Below are 23,508 nucleotides of genomic sequence, written 5' to 3' on the forward strand. Positions count from 1 at the left end.
ATTTTCACAAGTATTGTATGAAGGCTTTTCCACTTGATAGTTTCACAAATACATAGAAATAAGTGTAATTAGAATGCTAAAGAATTTTTCTCTCAAATTACTAGTCAAATTAACAAGGAAATCCTATATAATAAAAGAATAATATGCTAACTGTCCAACTGGCCGACCATTTGGTTGACTGCTCAACCAGTCGCTATGATGCACACTGACCAGCAGATGGCAGACCTTACAACCAGTAGGTTAGCTTGCTGCTGCAGTCCAGCTAATCGGGGACTGGGTAAGAGGGCCGGACACTCCCTGGAGTTCCCTGAGGTCTCTCCTTGGCCTACCAACCTCCTGCAGTCCTTCTCCAGCTCGACAGCTCTGATTAGACTGTGCAAGATGGCCCCAATTGGCCCCAATCACAAACCAGGCCAAATTACCCGTGCACGAATTCGTGCACCAGGCCTCTAGTATTAAAGGATAGTCAATACTTCGTTCCTAACACTTTCTTCCTACTAAGATTCACCTTCCACTACAAATCATCTGCTACTAATCAACCACAACAATCTTTCCTACAAAGTATAGATATGTTATTAGAATTGTTCTCAACTCAAAGTTCAGGTGTGGTAATATTATCACTATTTTCCCTTGTTGTGAACGTTCTAGTCTATGCCATAAGAAAAATATATATATTGTATATAAAGTAAAAACAGTGAAAAGAAAAATTTTTTTTTAATTTTTTACAGGTAATATGCTTGTCTACTTAAAAGTCCAAGATAAAAGAATAAAATGTTTTAGGAGTAAGAATACATTTCAATAAAGTGACTCTTTTTAAAATTCAATGTTCAAGAAATCAAGAGCACTCCTATGAACCAGCAATAATTATTTAAAATATAATGGGGGAAAAAACAATTCACAATAAAACTACATATGAAAAGTTCTGAAAAATAAAGTTAAAAAAATATATAAAATCATTATGAAAAAATTATAAAACTTTTCAGAGAAGAAATAGGTAATATAACATTACAAAGGGGGAAAAAAATCACTACTATGAAGAACTCAATTTCCTCACAAAACAGGGAAGTAGGGTAAGAGGAAAGGAGACAAAACCATTATCAAGGACATCTGAAAGAATAAAAGTAAAAAGAGCCAGGACCAGTTTGGCTCAGTGGATAGAGCTTTGGCCTGCGCACTGAAAGGTCCCGGGTTCGATTCCGGGCAAGGGCATGGCCCACCTTGGTTGTGGGCACATCCTTCTCTCTTCCTCTCTGTGAAAAATCAATAAAATATATTAAAATAAATAAATAAAAGTAAAAAGAATATCCAAATGTAAAAATACTTTTAGAGGGCTTCACTAATTTCCCTTGTGATGAAGTATTTACAACATTAATGTCACACACTCTTCGAACTTGAGAAAAAGCAACTTATAACTGACCATGTCCAAAAACGGGTTCATGTAGGAATATTCCTACTCTGTTTAGAGTTTGTCCTTATGATTTTTTTTATAAACACTGCATATGTTTAATATATATATTAAAAATGCAGTGGTTTTTTTTTAAATATATTTTATTGATTTTTACAGAGAGGAAGGGAGAGTTAGAAATATCGATGAGAAAGAGTCATCGATCAGCTGCCTCTTGCACACCCTCTACCGGGGATGTGCCCGCAACCAAGGTACATGCCCTTGACCGGAATCGAACCTAGGACCTTTCAGTCCTCAGACTGACACTCTATCCACTGAGCCAAACCGGTTTTGGCTGTCCTTATGGTTTATTAATAGTCAATGTAAATGCTGGCATCACGTGAAACTGTCTTTGAATTAATTTAAATGGGAAGGCCAGTGTCAGATGGGGACAAATCAATTCTTAGAATAAGAACAACCTCTCCTTCTGCAGATCTTGTTAATACTTCAGCCTCAATTATGTTTGGTCACAATCTTGTGATAATAAATCACTGAAGCAAAAGCAAAAAGAAATATTTACCAAACCAGTATTTTCTATAAAACATATAATATCAGAATCTTCGTTTATCATTAATGTTTTTTAATATGCTGGGTATTCTACAAAACTCATATCATTTAGGAAAATTTTGCCTTTGCTACAACATCGAGTAAATTTTCCATCAGATGGTTTTTCATCAGAGAAATTTAGGGATAGGCAAAATTGACATGTAACAGTCATTCCACCACAACTATGTTCAATAATTGCAACCAAATTTACCTCATTTTCACTATGAAGGCTGTATTGTTAGTACTTGACTATGACTGTTGTTCTGACATATTCCGGCATCTTTAAACTTCAGAGGTACATTGTGCCAATAGTTGTTCTTCAGACATATTCTGTCAACTACATCACTTTTTTTCAGCTTCAGAAGTACGTTGTGACAATAGTTGGTCAACATAGAATGTGAAATCATTACCTGGTGCACCTACAGCCACCATTTGCAGGCTGGGCTGGGTTGAGCCACATTTTGCACCATGGGGTCTCAGTGGCATCAGCTGCGATTTGGTGGGCTGTCGCTCCAGGATGGTTACGAGGCCTATGTCCCACTTGAGGGAAGCCAAGTGTTGCTTTGTAGACCAGGTCCACACTGCCATTTCTCTGTAAATGGTAAGTGTGCATATGCAGCAGCTCCTGTGTTGAGCGCCTTCCCCCTGGTGGTTAGTGCTTGTCATAGCAACTGATCCAACAGTGGGAAGGAACTTAGCATATTAACTGTGTGTGTGTGTGTGTGTGTGTGTGTGTGTGTGTGTGTGTATTATAAAATAGATGGGCACTTAGGTTGCTTTCAAACTTTTTTCCAAATATTATAGTTATCATAGTATATATAAGTTGGCTTATATGACAGTGTGTGTTTATGTGACTGTATGCTTGATCATATATATATTATATATACATATATGTGTGTGTGTATTTATATTATATTATATTATATTATATTATATTATATTATATTATATAAAACTTCTTAACTACTTCTTGGAATTGATCATATATATATAGAAGTTGAAGAGCATAGGCACTTAATTTTTTTTAAATGTGCTTTTATTGGTTTTAGAGAGGAGAGGAGAGAAACGTTGAGTTGCCCCACCACCTGCGGTCACCACTGCCTCTTGCTCACCCCGCACTAAGGATCAAGCCAGCAACTTGGTATTGTGTCCTAACAGAGATATTTATCTCTCATCGATGTTTCTAACTCTCTATCCTTCTCCATTCCTCTCTGTAAAACATCAATAAAATATATTTTTTAGGAGAAACCAAGATGGCAGCATAGGTGAACACCTAAACTGCTGCCTCGACCAACAATATCAAAACTACAACTAAAAGACAAAACGGACACCATTCAGAAACACAGGAAAGCTGGCTGAGTGGAAATTCTACAACTAGAAGGAAAGACAAAAGCACACTGAGACTCAGAAGAGCTGCAAAAGGCTGAGGTACAGAGACGGGTGCATGGAGAGGACGGGTGGCTGAGTGCACAGCTGGCTTTCTAAAGCGGGAGGAAGACAGAAGCTCCTGACTACACTGAACTCCAGTCCGGGGAAAGACTCTGGGAACCCAAATTCACTCAGGGGAAATCTGGACTGTCAGGAAAAGAGAAACCACACTGAGACTCAGGGGAGCTATGGAAGGCAGAAGTCTAAAGGCGCATGTGGGCCTTAGCCCGGGACCCAGACCCAGCCTCTTCCCCCACCCGAACTCCAGCCCCGGTTTCGCCGAGGCCCCGATCCCCCAAACCCGCCTCGCTGCCACCATGGCGGACCCTAAATACGCTGACATTCCCGGCATTGCCAGGAACTTCAAAACATACGAAGTGGAAAATTGGATCTCTGAATGGCTTGCCTCAAAACAAGAAAAGTTATATTGGAAAGGTATATACAAATTACCTGAAAGATGGGGAAATGTATAGCTAGTGATGGACATTATTTTGAATAAAGCACTTCTGTTGTTTCTCTTGAAATTATCATGTTTTCTTTGATTACAAAATTCGCTATTATTAACTGGTACACTAGTATATTGGTTAGGGAAGATCTGCATACTTGAAAAGCTGTGTGGATGCTTCTTTTGGTATTACTATTGGGAATGTTATTGAGATGGGCTCTCTGAATTTCACTGAGGATTGTGGGGTCCCAAAGTAAGGCCAAGGGACAGCACTTAAGCCTACAGATAAGGGCAGAAGGGACATACCAGTAATCAGAATGCTTTGACCCGCAGGGATCTTTGGCAGTGGCTAATTTATCACGATGTTCCTAGGAAGGAAATAGATGGGCAGTTTAATCTATATAACACAAAAATGCCTAAATCTGGGGGCCAATCTGACTTGAGTCATCACAGTGGAAGTCACATATATTTGCCGCTGACAGACCTAATCAATTCAAAGGCCGATACTCACTTGACTGAGGAGAGACTGGGTTGCCCTTATGAACTCTGCACTGCTACCACAAGTACACACCATAAATTATCCTTCAAACCTTGACAAGAAGGACTGACAGTGATTTAGATAAGCAGTGATTTTCAACCAGGGGCAATGCTCCCAAATCTAGAATTTGATAATGTCTGGAAACATTTTTGGTTAACACAACTGGGGAGTTCTACTGACATTTAGTGGGCAGAGGTCAGGGATGCTGTGAAACATCCAACTATGTACACAACAGTCACCATAGCAAAGGACAATCTTGACTTAAATGCCCCTAAAGGATTTAGACAGTTATTTTCCTTACCTCATCTCCTCTTACTCATCACCATCTTGCTCACTCACCTTCAAACTACCATATCTTTGCTGTTCATAAAACATGCACAGCACTCTCCTCCCTCATAGCTTTTGCCTTTTCCTCCGCTACCTGGAATATATTTTCTTTCAGGTGCTGACATGGATAACTTTCTCCTCATCTCCTTCAGGATTTTAGCTTAAATGTCACTATTTAAAATTGCAATGCCCTGCCAAAACCAGTTTGGCTCAGTGGTAGAGCGTCGGTCTGCGGACTGAAAGGTCCCAGGTTCGATTCCGGTCAAGGGCATGTACTTTGGTTGCGGGCACATCCCCAGTAGGGGGTGTGCAGGAGGCAGCTGGTCGATGTTTCTCTCTCATCGAAGTTTCTAGCTCTCTATCTCTCTCCCTTCCTCTCTGTAAAAAATCAATAAAATATATGTATTTTTTAAATTGCAATGCCCTTTTCACCATAGCATATTGCATTTCCTTTTCTGCTTTGTTTCTCTACAGAAACACTCCATTTTAAATCCTCTACGTTTAATTAGCATTTATCTCTCCCATCACAGAATGTAAACTCTGTAAGAGCAGAGATTTTCTTGTTCAGTACTATATCATCAATACCTACAATGGTTCCTTGTACAGACACTCAAGCATTTTATTTTATTTTAATATATTTTATTGATTTTTTACAGAGGAAGAGAGAGGGATAGAGAGTTAGAAACATGGATGAAAGAGAATCATGGATCAGCTGCCTCTTGCACACCCCCCACTGGGAAGTGTCCGCAACCAAGGTACATGCCTTTGACCAGAATCAAACCTGGGACTTTTCAGTCCACAGGCCGACGCAATATCCACTGAGCCAAACCGGTTTCGGCACACTCAAGCATTTTAATGAAAGCATGAATGATGACTGTATGTGGAACACTGAGATATTAGAAGATGACTCTTAAAGTGGTTATCTGCTTTTATCTTTCTAGTACTCCATAGTCGTTTACATTTGTCACATATTTCAAACACTTTTCCTTTTTAAAAATGTGAGATTTTTGTCGTGGCCAGGTGGCTCAGTTGGTTGGAGTAACATCCCAAGCACCAAAAGGTTGCAGGTTTGATTCCTGGTCAGGGCACACAACCAGATTACACATTCAAGCCCCATTCAACCAAGAAGGGAAACAATCAATCCATGTTTCTCCCTCACATTGATGTCTGTCTGTCTCTCTCTCCTTCCCCCTGCCCCCCCACACACACTCACACACTTCTCTCTCTAAAAAAATAAAACAAAACAAAAAATCTATCCTTGTGTCAGATGGGGGGGAAAATTCTTAATTTTTTCAATGTAGTCAAACCTATCATTCTTTTAAAATGCATTATCATTATTATTATTACTTACTAGGAGCCCAGCACATGATATGGCACGGCGACGCCCACCCACCTGTAGCCCTGCCTTAACACCTGAACCTGTCCACACAAAGCTCCAGCGTGCCTGTCCTAAACCCTCTGGCCTTCTCTGGCCACTTCAATCCCTGACCTCAGTCCCTCCAGTCACCTCAGGCTGGTCCACCTTCTCTAGGCACCTTCCGCTTCCATCCCATCTCTGGAGCAACGAGGCATCTCCACCCCATCTAAGGTGCCAGAGGAGAGCGTGGAAGCCTCCCTCCCACCTGCTGAACTGCGCTCCTTCCCCTGGCAGGTGGGTCACAGGGCACTCAGAGTGCAAGCGGTGGGTGGTGAAGGACTGGTGAGGAGATGGTTATGAGCTCTCACCCCTCCCCTCCCCAGCACAAGATGGTCCCACCTCCTCCGGGCACCTCCCTGCTTCCACTCTATCTCTGGAGCAACGGCCCAGCTAATATACTGACGTGGTTGTTACCGGTTACGGAGTCCCATTCATTAGCATATTAGCTCTTTATTAGTATAGATCACACATGTCAAACACAAGGCCCGCGGGCCAAATCCAGCCAGGGGCACGTACCTTGGTTGCGGGCACATCGCCAGTGGGGGGTGTGCAGGAGGCGGCTGGTTGATGTTTCTCTCTCATCGACGTTTCTAACTCTCTATCCCTCTCAATTCCTCTCTGTGTAAAATCAATAAAATATATTTTTTAAAAATGATCCTCTCTCATCATTGATATTTCAGTCTTTCTTTCCCTTTCCCTTCCTCTTTCTGAAATCAATAAAAATGTGTGTGTGTGTGTGTGTGTGTGTTTTAAAGAAGAATGACTGTAGTGTATCTAGAGATCATGGTCATGATATGGGAGGCTACCAACTTTGTCGAGACTCCCAAACTCAAGCTTGACATAGAAGCATCAGCGCAGATCACACTCACAAGAATCTGTGAGCTTAAAACACAGGGTTGGTGAGGACCAGCACTCCCCTCAGCTGCGACTCTCCCACAAGGTCCGGCAGAAAACGGACGTGTTTGCCCCTGACTACATGGCTGGGGTATCTCCCTTTGTAGAGAACGACATCTCCAGCCGCTCAGCTACCCTGCAGGTCCGAGACAACACTTTGGGGGCTGGACGGAGACGGTTGAACCCCAATGCTTCCAGAAAGAAGTTTATGAAGAAAAGGTGAAGTGCAAGTTCCACAGGCAGACTGGACAGCTGCTGCAGCTGCCACGTTCTGGGATCTCATTCCCACCTTCCATCTGGATGGAAAGAGCAGGTCCGGCTCCGCCTGCTTCCCTGACTCCTGTGGAGGGTGGCTGGGTCTGCGGTTGGACTGGGCCATGCCTGGGCCCTCGAGCACCCAGAGCTGGCGTTCTTGCCATGTGGAGGGCGTTTGCTGAAAACAGAACCGTGCCCTGGAAGGAATCTTCAACCTCGAAAGAAGGAAACTCCCAAGTGATAATATTTTTCTAATAAATGTGGTTGTAAACTAAACTAAAATAAAATAAATTAAAAAACAAAACAAAACAGGGTTGGGACACTGTTAGACTAGAGATCAGAGGCCATCCCTAAATATTCAGGGATGTTAATACGGTTGATGCCTTGCTCATGGTTGCTATCCCTCAGCTGCTATAAATGTTGGTCAGTAACTCACAATTGTTTATTTCACAAAGAATAAACCACAAGGGAGGCGCCTCCTCAACCACATGGGAGGCACCCTTGCCCGGGAGGCTACGTACCTACACCCAATCCCAGCCAGTGACTGGCTGACACAGGATAAAAAGTCCGTTTCCTTAACTTAAAAAGGTTTACTTTGTCCTCTAGAGTTTTCCCAGGGGCCAATCTAAAGCACACATGTCAAACACAAGGCCCGCGGGCCAAATCCGGCCCGCCAGGCCTTGCAATGTGGCCCGCACCGCGCTGTCATCACTGCACTCCGCTGCGTTCCATCACAATGACGCATGGTGACATAGGAGGCTTGTGATCTCGCCAGCCGCCGTACTTGCTATCTATTACGCATGCGCATAGAGATTCAGGAGGCGTGACCTATAGTCTGGCATCCGATGTGGTTGTGCGGGTGGCAGAGCAGAGGAGAGAGTGAGTGTGCGGGCATAAAAAATACACAGCAGAAGCTGCCAGTTCCTGGCATAAAGTGCAGGCATAAAAATCGCGACAGAATCTGCTATCTGTACCCAGCCAGGCATTTATTGACTGACTTTTTTTTTCTCCACTCCATCTGCCAAATCAAGCTATCCCTGTGCAGTTTTCAACTTTTTCCTTCTAACGCAGATTTCCAATAAACCACATCTTTTACTGCCAATATTGATCCCAAAATGTCCAGGAAAAGAAAAGTTGATGGTGAAGGCAGACAATTTAATGACAAATGGGAAAATGAATACATGTTTGTGCTTAGAGAGGGCAAACCAGTGTGTATATTGTGTTATGAGACAGTGTCGGTGATGAAAGAGTACAATATACGTCGTCATTTTGACACCAAACATAATGTTAAGTATGGCAAATATACTTTGGAAGAAAAGCATAAAATTGTTAAAGAACTAAAAGGCAAACTACAATCACAGCAGCAAATGTTTACAAAGGCTACAGCGAAAAATGCTGCTGCAGTGAAAGCAAGCTTTATAGTGGCTGAAGAAATTGCCCGAACTTCAAGGTGTTTTTCAGAGGGTGCCTTTTTGAAGCAATGCATGCTAAAAGTGTGTGAGCAAGTATGCCCAGACCAGATACAGAGTTTTCAAAATGTCAGTTTGTCAAGAAACACCATTGCAGATAGAGTTCAAGAACTCTCAGGAAATCTATCATCACAGCTGGCCAAACAGGCATGCAGTTATCTCACTTTTTCACTTGCTATCGATGAAAGCACAGACAACACTGATACAGCGCAGCTGTCCATCTTTATATGTGCTACGAAGACCGACCTCTCTGTCACTGAGGAACTTTTGGATGTAGCTGCCATGCATGGGACGACGACTGGTAGAGATATATTTGAGGCTGTGGAGAAATCTATAAATAATTTTAAATTACCCTGGGAAAAGTTGGTGGGGCTAACTACCGATGGCGCACCTTCAATGTGCGGAGAAAAGAAAGGCTTGGTTGGACTAATGAAGGAAAGAATGCAAAAAAGTCACTGCCACACACCCTTGATTACTTATCATTGCATTATCCACCAAGAAGCTATGTGTGGAAAAGTTCTGGACATGAATGACATAATGACCACAGTCATTAAAACTATTAACTTTATACGGGCACGTGGCCTGAATCATTGCCAGTTCCAGCAGTTTTTACAGGAGGTGGGTGCAGAGCATGGAGACGTGCCATACCACACAGAAGTAAGATGGCTGAGCAAGAGCGCAGTCCTCAAAAGATTTTTTGAGCTCAGAGAACAAATTGCTCTTTTCATGGAAAGTAAAGGAAAGCCCTTGCCTGAACTGTCGGATCCCGCCTGGCTATGTGATTTTGCTATGATGTGTGACATATGCGAGCATCTCGCCCAACTGAATCTGAAGCTGCAGGGACGCAAACAAGTCATCACGAAGATGTCTGACATGATCACAGCATTCCAGTGTAAACTTCAACTATGGAAGTCCCAACTGGAACAGGACAATCTTGCCCACTTTCCCGTTTGTTTGAGTATCTCAACCACTATTTCTGGTACTTTTCCTTGCAGTCGGCTGGCTACCAAAGTTAGCCGTTTACTAAGTGAATTTGAGCGGCGCTTCTCTGACTTTAGAACACAGCACTCAGGCTTTGACATCTTTGCCAATCCTTTTACAGTTGATGTCAACAATGTGCCCCATCACCTTCAGATGGAGATAATCGAGCTTCAGTCTGACAGTGGCCTGAAATCAAGGTTTCAGGATGTTGAAATTGAGGACTTCTACCCTCTACTGCCCCCTGACTCAATGCCAGAGCTCCGACTTCATGCTGCCCGTATTCTATCCATGTTCGGGAGCACCTATCTTTGTGAACAGATGTTTTCAATAATGAATCTGAACAAAAACAAGCACAGATCACGCATTACCGATGACAACCTCCATGCTGTTTTGCGGGTTGCTACAGCCCAAGAAATAAAACCGAACATTGACTCATTGATCCGGGGAAAACGGTGTCAGACATCTAGCCAGAAAACAAAACAATGAGCATTTTCGGTACATTCCAATATTACTGTTTTGCTTGATACCAATATTACTGTTTTGCTTGATAGCATGTGAGTTGGTTAACAGCACTGTTAAGGAAAAGATTGTTCCACTCATTTTAAATTCACATTTCTGGTTAACATTGTCAGTTTATGACTGTTCAGTAAACCATTCCGCCCGCGATTTAGGCTGGATTTTAGATTTTGGCCTCTTCTCTGACTGAGTTCGACACCCCTGGTATAGATGCTTAGAAATACATTCCCTATGTCACGATCTAATATTTAATTTTCTTTAGGTACTTTTATACTTTAGTTTTCTTAGATTTATATATTCAATCTCTCTCAAATTTGTCTTGGCATCTGGTGTAAGAAGATGATCTAATTTTATGTTTGCCCAAATGAATGGCAGACTGTTCAAACACCATTTAATGAATAATTAATAGTTATGTTCTTATGTAAGGATATGAGTCTGTTTATTTGTAACTAGAAGCCCAATGCACAAAGATTCGTGCAAGAATGGGCCTTCCTTGCCAGGACTGGTTTGGCTCAGTGGATAGAGCATCGGCCTGCGGACTGAAAGGTCCCGGGTTCGATTCTGGACAAGGGCATGTACCTTGGTTGCGGGCACATCCCCAGTAGGGGGTGTGCAAGAGGCAGCTGATCGATGCTTCTCTCTCATCGATGTTTCTAACTCTCTATCCCTCTCTCTTCTTCTCTGTGAAAAATCAATAAATTAAAAAAAAAATAAGAATGGGCCTTCCTTCACCTGGCTGCCGGCACCGCTTTCACTCTGGCTTACCACGTTCCCACAATGCCCAGAGCCCCGGAGCTAGCTGTTGGTGCAGTGCAGAACCCCTATATCCTGCCCCACCCCCAACCGCTTGGCACCTGTTTGGAAATTAACCCACCATCTTTGTTGGGTTACTTTGCATGCTCACTCCTGATTGGCTGGTGGGCGTCGCAAAGGTATGGTGAATTTACATCTTTCTCTTTTATTAGTGTAGATAATTTGCCTGAACATTTCCTATACCAGTATCGTATTCAAGATTCTGTAGAACAAGGTACCCACACATTCCCCTACTCCTGCATTCTTCCATTATTCTTCAATTCAAAACTACTTTGGCTATCTTTCACATATTTATAATTTCAAATGAAGTTTTCTCAAATTCTACTCTTCATTGTCAAAAGAAAAAAGAAACACAAAACTTGTAATATTGGCTGAATTATTGAAATATAAAAATATATTGAAATATAAATATTTTATATGAAATATAAAAATATTGGACAATATTTAGTGGGACATCCTATATAAAAGCCCAGTGACCATAATGGTGTAATGACCAGAATGACCACTAGACAATCGCTATGATGTGCATTGACCACCTTTCATTCCCTCCCTCCCAGCCTGCAGGCGCAGATCAGCAGATGGTAAATAGGGAACTACGGGAACTGAGGTGGGTGGCAGCAGGGCAGGACTGAGGATTGGGCTGACTGGCTGGCTGCTTGGTCCCTCCCCCTGACCTGCAGACTCCAATCGCAGGATGGTGAACAGGGAACTATGGGGATTGGGGTGGGTGACAACAAGGTGGGACTAGGAACTGGCAAGCAGGCAGAAGGCAGACCTGATGATCCCTCCCCCACAGCCCACAGGATTCAATGGATAGCTGGATGGGGAATGAGGGGGAAGGAGGAGGTAGTAGAAGAAGGGCAGAGCTGGGGACTGGCAAGGGGAACCGGGGTGGGTGTCAGCAGCAGGGCAGGACTGGGATCTGGCAAGCAGGCAGAAGATGGCCTGATCAGGCTAGACCTAGGGACCCTACCTGCACATGATTTCATGCACTGGGCTTCTTGTATTTTTATAATATTGGGGTTTCCCATCCAGGAACATAGCATATCAGCCTATTTTTTCCAGGAATCATCAAAGCCTATTAGCTACAGATCCACATTTACACAGCCTGAATGGGTTCCAATTCCATTCTTCTTCATTCTAGTCAGCTAAATAACCTTGAAAAGACACTTTTCCTGTTATCCTCTGACTTAACACTACATTACAGGGTCAAATGAGTTAGGACATAAGCTTAAAGCAAGGCTCAATAAAAATTAGTTGTTGTTGTGACTACTGTTATTTTATTATCATGTCCTCAGGGTAAAGTCTTATCATTTTCTTTAAATCTCACATATTTCTTATTAGGTTTATCTCAAGGAATTTTAATCTTTTTAATATATTTTATTGATTTTTTATAGAGAGAAAGGGAGAGAGATAGGTACATGCCCTTGACCGGAATCGAACCTGGAACCTTTCAGTCCGCAGGCTGACGTTCTATCCACTGAGCCAAATCTGTTTCGGCTAGCAATTTTAATTTTTGATTACTTTGTGAATCAACCTCTTTTAATAACATATTTTCCAACTAGTTATACTCAAAGTATTGGTTTTTTTAGGATTTTGAAAACATTTTTTATTTTCTAACTGAGCATTTTACTGTTCCATTATATTTTCTTCTTTTCCTCCAGATTGTTTTCTTTTTTGCATTTTTACTTCTTAGTCATATTTTCTATTGATATTCTTGAGGTTTACAGGTAAATAACTATATCACTGAAAATAATTTTGTTCCCCAACTTTACACCTTTTATTTCCTTTCCTCGTCTAACTATATTGCCTAGAACTAAGTAATTACGGTAATAGCAGGCATCGCTCCTAAATTTCCAAGGGTGGTTGCTGGATTCTAACACAAAGGAAGAAAATAACCCTCTATTCTAAGCTTCATTGAATATGACTTTATCAGAAATGAATACTAAACATACCAAGGTCTTTTTTGGTATCTTATATGAGATTTTATTTTTTTGGCAAATATTTTTAAAACAAAACAATAAATTGTTCCTCAAAAGTTACAAAAAAAGATTAGAAACTTGGGGAGTTGTTCGCTGACATTACTTATCATTTTTAAGCAGTTATTGGCCTATTCAGGTTTTCTACTTCTTGAATCATGTCGGTGACTTATGTTAGAAAATCTCCCACTTTAAATACCGTATTTTTCGGACCATAAGACGCACTTTTTTCCCCCAGAAGTGGGGGGAAAAAGTCCCTGCGTCTTATGGTCCAAATATAGCCTACACATATACTTTAAAAGAAGTTTTTTTACTTGCCCGGCTCTGTGTGGTCTCTGTGTGCTTGCCCGGCTCTAAAATGGTTCTAAATGCTGCTGTTTACTTTACAGGGTTGATTACATGTGTTTATGACTGTGATGTTGGGTTTTAATGCACATAAAATATTTTAGGACACTATTTGTTTCAGAATCTTTTTTTCTTCATTTCCCTTCTCTAAAAACTGGTGCATCTTATGGTCCGGAGCATCTTATGGTCCGAAAAATACGGTAATTCATATCTGAATCAGCACTGTTAGTTATGCATATACTCGTTCAACATATTATTCCAATATATTTATGGTTATATAGCCTTTTCTTCTCAATACTATGTGTTTCTATTTTTTCTTTTTCCCCCTCAATTAGACTTGTCAGAAACTTGCTTATTGATCTCTTCAAACAAAAATCAGCTCTATTTTTATCAATCTTTAGATTTTTCCATTTCTTAATTCACTTTTCTAATACATTACTTTCAACTTTACTAAGGTTTATTTCATTGTTCTAACACATAAAATTGAATATGCAATTTATTTTTTACACTAAAAGCATTTAATGCTAAATCTTTTCTTTAGAAAATAGCTCTGCTCATATCCCAAGTTATGAAATGGCAGACTCTCATTTTTATCATCTTTTTTTAATTGGCATATAAATGGCAAATAACTCATTGGATATAAATGGCATATAACTCATTGTAATATTCCTAAGAGTTTGGTAATTAAAGTTAGTTTCAACTTGTTTAGCCCAAGAGGTGCTTAAAAGTTCTAAAATTTCCAAATGTTTGGGTTGTTTTAACACTTTACTCATTTCAGCTTCACTACACTGTGATCAAAGAATCTAGTCTCTAAATTTTAAGGTTTTAACATGGGGTATAGCCCTCACTGGTTTGGCTCAGTGGATAGAGCATCAGCCTGTGGACTCAAGGGCCCCAAGTTCCATTCCGATCAAGGGCATGTGTACCTTAGTTGCGGGCACATCCCCAGTGGGAGCTGTACAGGAGGCAGCTGACTGATGTTTCTCTCTCATCGATGTTTCTCTCTCTCCCTCTCACTTCCTCTCTGTAAAAAATCAATAAGATGTATTTTTTTTTTTAATCATCAAATGTGATACTCTCTAAATACTATTTCCCACTAAAAGAAGCACAGGGTTCCTGATTTCACAGATGAGCCTAATTCATTCTGTACCACAAAACAAGAAATTTATCAAAGGTTACAGGAGTCATAACAGAATTATTCAAAAGCTAATTTGAAGAGGCTCAGTGATCAAAAATGGTACAATAGTTCTGGCTAGTGTAGCTCAGTTGGTTGAACTTCCTCCCATTCAACAAACGGTTACAGGTATGGTTCCCTGTCAGGGCACATGCCAGGGTTGCTAGCTTAATCCCCAGTTCAGGGCATACAGGAGGTTGCCAATGGGTATTTCTCACATCGATGTTACTTCTTTCTCTCCCTCTGCCTTCTTCTCTAAAAATCAATAAAACGTTTTTTTAAAAGATGGCACAATAAACTGACACAAAATGAATAAGTAAATCTATATGTAAATCTACTTATAATGATTTATTATCCCTCTCATTCCCTTAAGTCGTGCAAAAAAAACCTTCACTGGTCATTTGTGGAGGCTGCCAGGGCATCAATAATTCATTCTTTAAAATTACAAAGAATCAAGCATTTATCTTGTCTTCTATGTATTAACATATTTCAAGGTAATAAGAAAAACAAAGTTGATAAGGAAAAGATCTTCTCTATAAAATAATAATAGCTAATAAATAATGGAGAAATAAAAAAATTAAAAAACGATCATTTTATAACCCCTAATGAAATAGTGAATTAAGAACTAATTATTAGCCTTGACCAGTTTGGCTCAGTGGACAGAGTGTCGACCTGTGGATTCAAGGGTCCCAGGTTCAATTCTGGTCAAGGGCATGTACCTTGGTTGTGGGCACATACCCAGTAGGGAGTGTGCAAAAGGCAGCTGATCGATGTTTCTCTCTCATCGATGTTTCTAACTCTCTATCCCTCTTCCTTCCTCTCTGTAAAATATAAAATATATTTTTTTAAAAAGAACTAATTATCAATGAATGCTAAAACCAATACATCAAATACTGAAAGGAACTTGTAATATATAATATGAATTAGGTTGTTGACATCACCTGCACTGGAACAAACATCACTAAAAGTGATGAGCTTCTACTAGAACACTGAAGAATATGAAGGGGTCCAGCCAGCCCGCCCCAATCAGGGCCATCTGGCCAGGCCAGCTGGGGGGAGGGGATGCAGGAGGTTGGCCAGCCTACCCCACCCTCTGGTCCAACTCCCAGTCAAAGGGACAATTTGCATATTACCCTTTTATTATATAGGAGGATTACTAAATTGCTGCTAATTCGTTCTGTGTGATAATGGTATATGTTTATGGTTTGTCTGTTAAGGCCCTACTAGTTTGGCTCAATGGTTGAATGTCAACCTATAAAACAAGAGGTCATGGTTTGATTACCAGGCAGGGCACATGCCCCGGTTTGGGATCCATCCCCAGTGTGGGGAGTGCAGGAGGCAGCCGATCAATGATTCTCTGTCATCTCTGATGTTTCTCTCCTTCCCTCTTCCTTCCTCTCTAAAATCAATAAAAATATTTTTAAAAAAGAAAATGTTACTGAAGATACTTCATTACATTCCTCAGTGCCTCCTACTGAAGATTCGTATCTGAAATTACTTTTAGAATCATTAGCTATAGCCGAAACCGGTTTGGCTTAATGGATAGAGCGTCGGCCTGAGGACTGAAAGGTCCCAGGTTCAATTTCAGTCAAGGGCATGTACCTTGGTTGCGGGCACATCCCCAGTAAGGGATGTGCAAGAGGCAGCTGATGGATGACTCTCATCAATGTTTCTAACTCTCTATCTCCCTTCCTCTCTGTAAAAAAATCAATAAAATGTATTTTTTTTTTTTTAAAAAGACTCATTAGCTGTAAAATGCTGATTCTTTACAGATGTAATAATGTTTGCTCCATTTTGATAATGGGGTATACTTAACTAATCATATTATCTAATCAATCACAACATTAAAATGATTATATCTGTAATTTCCTTTACCATGGTCCTTATTTCATCTTTTTAAATAAGTTTTTTTTTTAACTGCCTAAAATTCATTATGGAAAGAAATGAAATTGAGTAAATATATACAGAGAAATTATACCTAGCAGAGTAAGTTTTTTCCTTTTAATTACTTCTTGGGAATAAAATGGGAGGTTTTTCCTTTTGTATAGTTTGCTTTAAGTAATAAAATAGAAATAGAGCCGGGACCGGTTTGGCTCAATGGATGGAGCGTCGGCTTGGGGACTGAAGGGTCCTGGGTTCGAATCCGGTCAGGGGCATGTGCCTTGGTTGCGGGCATATCCCCGGTGGGGGGTGTGCAAGAGGCAGCTGATCGATGACTCTCTCTCATCGATGTTTCTAACTCTCTATCTCTCTCCCTTCCTCTCTGTACAAAATCAGTGAAATATATTTAAAAAAAAAAAAAAAAGAAGAAAGAAATAGAAAAGTGTTAAAGGTAGTATGTTCTTGCTAAAATTAATATAGTATGTTTAAAAAAACACCCTATAAGCAAATATTTATAATGACTTTATTCATAATTATCAAAAACTAGAAACAACACAATTGTCTTGAAATTGGTAAATGGATAAACAGTGGTATATCCATAAAATTATTAGCCACAAATAAATGCAGCAACATCAATGATTCTCAAACAGATTATACTAAATAAAAGCAAAACTCAAAAGGCTGCATACTTTATGATACCATTTAGTATATGATTTTCTGAAAAGGCAAAATTATGTAACATAAAATAGATCAGGGGCTAGAGATAGGAGAAGGCTAGCTATAAAGAGTCACAAAGGAATTGAAGAGGTGATGAAACTGTTCTATATCTTCACTGTAATGGTAATTACCATACTATATGCATTTGTCAAAACTCTGGACAAGTCTAGGATATATGGCAAAAATACCTATACTAGTTACTCAACTGGGGCAATTTTGACCCATTGACCTCCATTCACCCCACCCCCCAGAGCCATCTGGCAATGTCTAGAGATAGTTTTAAATTGGGAGTCAGTGCTACTGGCATGTAGTTGACAAAAGTCAAGTATGCTGCTAAACATCCACAATATCCAGGACAACTCCCCATAACCCCAACAAAGAATTATCTGATCTAAAATGTCAACAGTACTGAGGTTGGGAAACTCTAATCTAGACATTACATTGAAGTTGTTACATAATCATGAGTAAATTAGATCAGGAGAGTAATCTAAAATCAGGAAATAATAGTTTCCTCATTCATCTTCATTACTATGTATATTCTTTCCCAGTTTCCCATCTCGGTTCATATTATAGTGCCACCAACTATCTAGTTTTTCAAGGTGAAAACATAGGGGTCAGAAGTGCTCTTTATTTCCCTACAGACATCAACAAATCCCGTTATCAGAGAAAAGTGTGGATGGTCTTTCTCCATTGCTATTGGGAGTAGGGTTCTTGGGGTACTGCTGGAACAAAGATTTCTGGGGGCCCCCATGAGAAGGTAAATTTGGTAGAAAGCTTTAGCTGCATGGAGTTACAACCCTGCATTTCTAAAGCCCCATTTTCCTTAATCCAGTCCTGGAAGATGTACATGTGCTGGGGATTCAGCAGAGCTGGTAGCAAAGCCGGTGTCCAAAGTTTCTGTCCCATGTTGGAACTGGGTCCGGTTTAGCATTAGGCTAGTTGCAGTCCATTAGTCCACTGCATGAGTTCCTCATGGCTGTGGGCCATATGGGCGAATGCAGGGGAATCAAGAGAACGCACCCCCTGCAACAAGAGTCCCACGAGTCCAGAAAATATAAGAGCAATAAGAGCAAGAGTGAACTTCTTTGTTTGGGGGATTAAATATCTAAAATTTTCCATGCTTGCAGCAGCCATGCTTATTATGGCCAGGTGTGATTGATGGAAAAGGATCTTCTCTGTCACCTAGACTTTTCTGGGCCTATGTCCAGTCCCTTCCTCCAGAGATCTGCTGGGAATAGACTGGTGGCCCCTTGGGGAGTGTTAAACTCCAGCTTCCTGGCAAAGCTGCACAAATTACATACCTATAATATTTGGTCTTCCCTTTGTTCCTTTACTGTTATTAATAAATGGGTTAAATTACATGATATTACTATCAACTCCACCTCCAAAATATATCACAACCAATTCTCACCATCTCCACCTACCCTAAACTATGACTACTTTCACATAAGGATTATACCAGTAGCTTCCTAATTGACCCTGTCTCCCATCTTACTTTCTGAAGTCATCCTGCACACAGGATATAAAGGAATCTTTTAAATAAATCATATTTTTTTAAATATATTTTATTAGAGGAAAGGAGGACAGAGAGTTAGAAACATCGATGAGAGAGAATCATCGATCAGCTGCCTCTTGCACACCCCCCTGGGGTTGTTCCTGCAACCCAGGTACATGCCCTTGACCGGAATCGAACCCGGGACCTTTCAGTCCACAGGCTGATGCTCTATCCACTGAGCCAAACCGGTTTCGGCTAAATAAATCATATTTTAAAACCATACACTGGCTTCTCAGAGAAATATCTAATATTATTTCTTCCCTCTACAATCACTCACAATCATAGTATCCTATGCTGTATTGTTTTTTCACTACCTGAATTTATTTTATCTATTTCTTATTATCTATCTTGCCCCCACGACTAGCACAGACCTTGTCTTCATTATTATTTCTCTAGCACTTACCATAAAACCATGCTTGATACAGGGCCTAAATATTTGTTGAACAAAGCTCTCTTATACTGATGTTGGTCTATTTGTTCTATTGAAACCAAAGAGGAACAATACAACTGAAGGAAGAAGACAATCTCCTGAAGTGAGTCAGCCAAAAAAAAAAAAAAAAAGGGTATGTTAGAATGGTAGGTTGTTAGAAGGGGGGAAATTATTTCCTCTAGATTTCAACCTTCTTCTTGGTTCCAAAAAAAAAAGATGTTCTCTGCTCACTAGAAGACAGGCTGAAGGCTCAGCAGATCAATGTTGCACATTTCTCCTGTGATTAACAATAAATAAGAGCCAACTATTTATTTTTTAATTCCCTCCTATACTAATTTTAATAGTCTTGTTTAAAAGTCACAGCCTGGTCTCAACTCAGCTGTTCTGGACGGAATTAAGCAAAGATTCTGTCTTTACATTTGGGCCACAGGGCCAGAGTAGAGCCCCTTCTAAGGCTAGCATGATAATAACAAAGAAAATCAGAAACTCTCCCTAAAAGAAAAGTAAATTTCTGGGAGGACAATGAAAGCTGTGAAGCAACCTCTCTTGACAAAGAAAAAGAATACAAATAGGAACTATCTTGGGGAATTGCAATAGTAGTAAGGGAATCAACTTGTTACCTTGTAGATGAACAGATTTTCATTTTCAAATATAAATCAGTCTCCAAGTGTGTACAATGAATGGGGTAGAGGAAACAATAGAGAAGGGAGAGGGAAAAGAAGAGTTGTAAAGGCATGAAAAGGAAGAAGACAAAGCAAGCAAAATGAGAACCAGATCTAGGGTGGTAGCAGCAGAAATAAAGGTTTGCTTGTGCGCTTTCCCTGCCACCTCGGAGCTGCATGGAGGCAGAGGCTTGGCTGTGTCCAATCAGCTCTACCTATAACCCACCCCCACGGCCGAGGAAGGTACTGCTGCTGGAGGCATAGTAAAGACCGCCTTCATCCCGATGGCCTGGCGTGGATTTCACGAAGCTGCCAAGCCTTAAACAACTACGTGTATCAATCTCAATACTGTGGATCTGAACCGGAACAAAGTTTAAGGTGTTAGCACAAAAGTTCTGAATGGCATCCATTCTACAGGAAACCTAGGAAAAGGTGCCAAGCCCACCTTTGTGTACTGGTTACTTGTATCCAACTGTGATGAGCCTATGTACATCAAGTTGGTGGAGGCTCTTTGTGCTGAACACCAAATCAACCTAATTAAGGTTGATGACAAGAAACTAGGGCCATGGTTGGCAAACTGCGGCTTGCGAGCCACATGCAGCTCTTTGGCTCTTCCACAAATTACCGCAGCCTGGGTAAGTCTATTTTGAAGAAGTAGCGTTAGAAGAAGTTTACGTTTTAAAAAATTGGCTCTCAAAAGAAATTTCAATTGTTGTACTGTTGATATTTGGTTCTGTTGATTAATGAGTTTGCCGACCACTGACAGGGGAATAGGAAGGCCTCTGTAAAATCGACAGAGAAGAAAAACCCCTTAAAGCAGTGGGTTGCAATTACGTGGTGGTTAAGCACAATAAACTCTATTTCAAATGCAAGAAATGAACAAATAAACTTGGATTTTGTTAATCAAAAAAGATGTTTTTAATATATATTTTTATTAATTTCAGAGAGGAAGTAAGAGAGAGAGATAGAAACATCAATGATGAGAATCACTGCTCTGCTGCCTTCTACATGCCCCCTACTGGGGATAGAGCTAGCAACCCCAACAGGTCCATGCGCCCTGAGGGAGAATAGTCATGACCTCCTGGTTTCATGGGTCAATGCTCAACCACTGAGCAACACCAGCCAGGCAAAATAAAGATTTTAAAATCCTATCTCAAGTAATCGCCATAAGACTTAACAACTAAAACTAGATCAATAAGGGTAATGGTTCTTGCAAGATGACTCAGGTTTCCAATTTGGGTGACTAGAAGACAATATTAAAAGAGACTACAGAGCTGCGAAATGCGACAACAAAATAGATCACAAACGAAAAAAATGGAGGATAAAAAACGACTGGATATAGAGTTCAAATCTACGCTTATAAAGTTTTTCAAGAATTTCCTAGAAAAGATGGATAAGACCTATGAGGATATGAAAAGAGATCAACTTGAATTAATAAGGAATCAACAAGAAATGATAAGGGATTAACAAGAAATGATAAGGGATCAACAAGAAATGATAAGGGATCAACAAGAAATAAAGAATACATTGTCTGAAATAAAAAATATTATACAGAGTCCTAAAAACAGAATGGAAGATTGCAAAAATCAAGTCAAAGAGTTGGAACATAAAGAGCCAGATGACACTCCTCCACAGAAGCTAGAAGGCAAGAGAATCCAGAAAATTGAAGATAATGTAAGAAACCTCTGGGACAACTTCAAGCGAACCAACATCAGAATTATGGGGGTCCCAGAAGATGAGAGAGAGCAAGATATCGAAAAGATACTGAAAGAAATAGTGACAGAAAATTTTCCCCACCTGGTGAAAGAATTAGACTTACAAGTCCAGGAAGCGCACAGAACTCCAAACAAAAGGAATCCAAAGAGGACTACACCAAGACACATCATAATTAAGATTCCAAGAGCAAAAGACAAAGAGAGAATATTAAAAGAAGCAAGAGCAAAGAAGGTAGTAACCTACAAAGGAGCACCTATACGATTGTGGGAACCTGGTGGAAGGGGGAAGAAATGAGGAACCTTTGTAATAATATGAACAATAAAGATTGATTTAAAAATAAATAAATAAATAAATAAATAAATAAATAAAATCCATGAGTTCAGCCCTGAATGGATATCTCAGTAGCTCAGTTTGTTCAGCCTGATACACCAAAGTTGCAGGTTTGATCCACATCAGGGCACTTACAAGAATCAACTAATGGCTCTGGATAGTTTGGCTCAGTGGATGGAGCGTCGGCCTGCAGACTGAGCGGTCACGGATTCGATTCCGGCCAAGGGCACATGCCTGGGTTGCGGGCTCACTCCCCGCAAGTAGGGGGCATGCAGAAGGCAGCCAATCAATGATTCTCTCTCAATGATCTTTCTATCTCTCTATTCCTCTCCCTTCCTCTCTGAAATCAATAAAAATATATTTTTTAAAAAGAAATCAATGAATGTATAAGTGGGACAAGAAATCAATGTTTCTCTCTCAAAAATCAATAAATATATATATTTTAAATCAACTAATGAATGCATAAATAAGTAGAACAACAAATCAATGTTTCTCTCCCCACTCCTCTTTATCTCTCTAAAATCAATTAAAAAAAAAAAAAAAAGAAATCCTTCAGTTCATAATAATGATATCCCCTGCAAAACATACCCTTTGGATTTTCCTAAGTCATCATTCGTACTTGTAAAAATTGGAAAAATAGCCCAGCAGGTGTGGCTCAGTTGAGCCTCAAACCATGAAGTCACTGGTTTGATTCCTGGGCAGGGCACATGCCCAGGTTGCAGGCTTGATCCCCAGTATGGGGCATGCAGAAGACAGCCAATTGATGTTTCTCTCTAATCGATGTTCCCAACTCTTTCTCCCTTACCTTTCCTCTCTAAAATAAATAGAAACATATTTTAAAAAAATAAAAGTTGGTTAATAAAGGGGAAAATATAAACATTCACTCTGCTTTTTCTGTACAAATGATTATTACAGGGTAAACAAATAATTGATGATGGAAAAAAACATTTTGAGAGACAGAGAAATACTAATTTTTGTAGTTCCAGTTTTGGCCCAATCCTGCAGGCCAGGCCGAGGGATCAGGAATTTGTGCACCAGGCCTCTAGTCCTATCGGGTCTAGTAATAATTAATGTCGTTTTAAATCATTCGTTTAAAATCTTGCTTGGCGTTGACTTGTATTGACAGAACCTTCAAACACGTGGTATCTACAGAACGTGTGAAGTGCAATTAACAAGTTTTGCTTGAAAAAGTTTGTGTTTGGTTTGGTTTTTGTTGCAAAACTAGGGCTAAGAAGATGGCGGATGAAGAGCATATTCGGCACTGCATGCTTTACGAGTTCCAATTAGGAAGAAAAGCAAGTGAGGCTGCAAAAAACATCTGTAGTGCTCTTGGTCAAGATGCAGTTAGCGCCAGAAAATGCCAGCATTGGTTTGAGAAATTTCGCGAGGGAAATTTAGATGACAAGACTGGTCGAGGCCGTGTGTCCAATTTTGATCAAGAAGCTCTTCAAGCTCTTTTGGTGCAAAATCCTCAAATTACCCAACAAGAGCTTGCGACAACTTTAAATTGTTCACAAAAAACAATTTCCAATCAATTGCGTGCACTTGGCAAAGTCCAAAAGTTTGGAAAATGGGTTCCTCATGAGTTGACCGACAACAACCGTAATCAAAGAGTCACAATTTGCAGTTCGCTCCTCTCTCGTCAA

General features: G+C 40.3%; 1 protein-coding gene across 17 annotated transcripts in view; it reads right to left on the minus strand.

The window, feature by feature from the left end:
• Window positions 1-23,508, minus strand: part of ZMYM4 (zinc finger MYM-type containing 4) — a 135,265-nt gene that overhangs the window by 104,240 nt on the left and 7,517 nt on the right. For 3 of the 17 annotated variants that reach the window (XM_045584867.1, XM_045584864.1, XM_036444184.2), the window contains exon 2: window positions 4,170-4,231. The exons of the other annotated variants lie outside the window; for them this stretch is intronic. The gene's annotated coding sequence lies outside the window, so the exon portion shown is untranslated. The remainder of the gene's footprint in view (window positions 1-4,169; window positions 4,232-23,508) is intronic. 17 annotated transcript variants of the gene reach the window in all.

This window comes from Pipistrellus kuhlii, unplaced genomic scaffold (genome assembly GCF_014108245.1).
Source record: "Pipistrellus kuhlii isolate mPipKuh1 unplaced genomic scaffold, mPipKuh1.p scaffold_m20_p_2, whole genome shotgun sequence".
NCBI classification, from domain to species: domain Eukaryota; kingdom Metazoa; phylum Chordata; class Mammalia; order Chiroptera; family Vespertilionidae; genus Pipistrellus; species Pipistrellus kuhlii.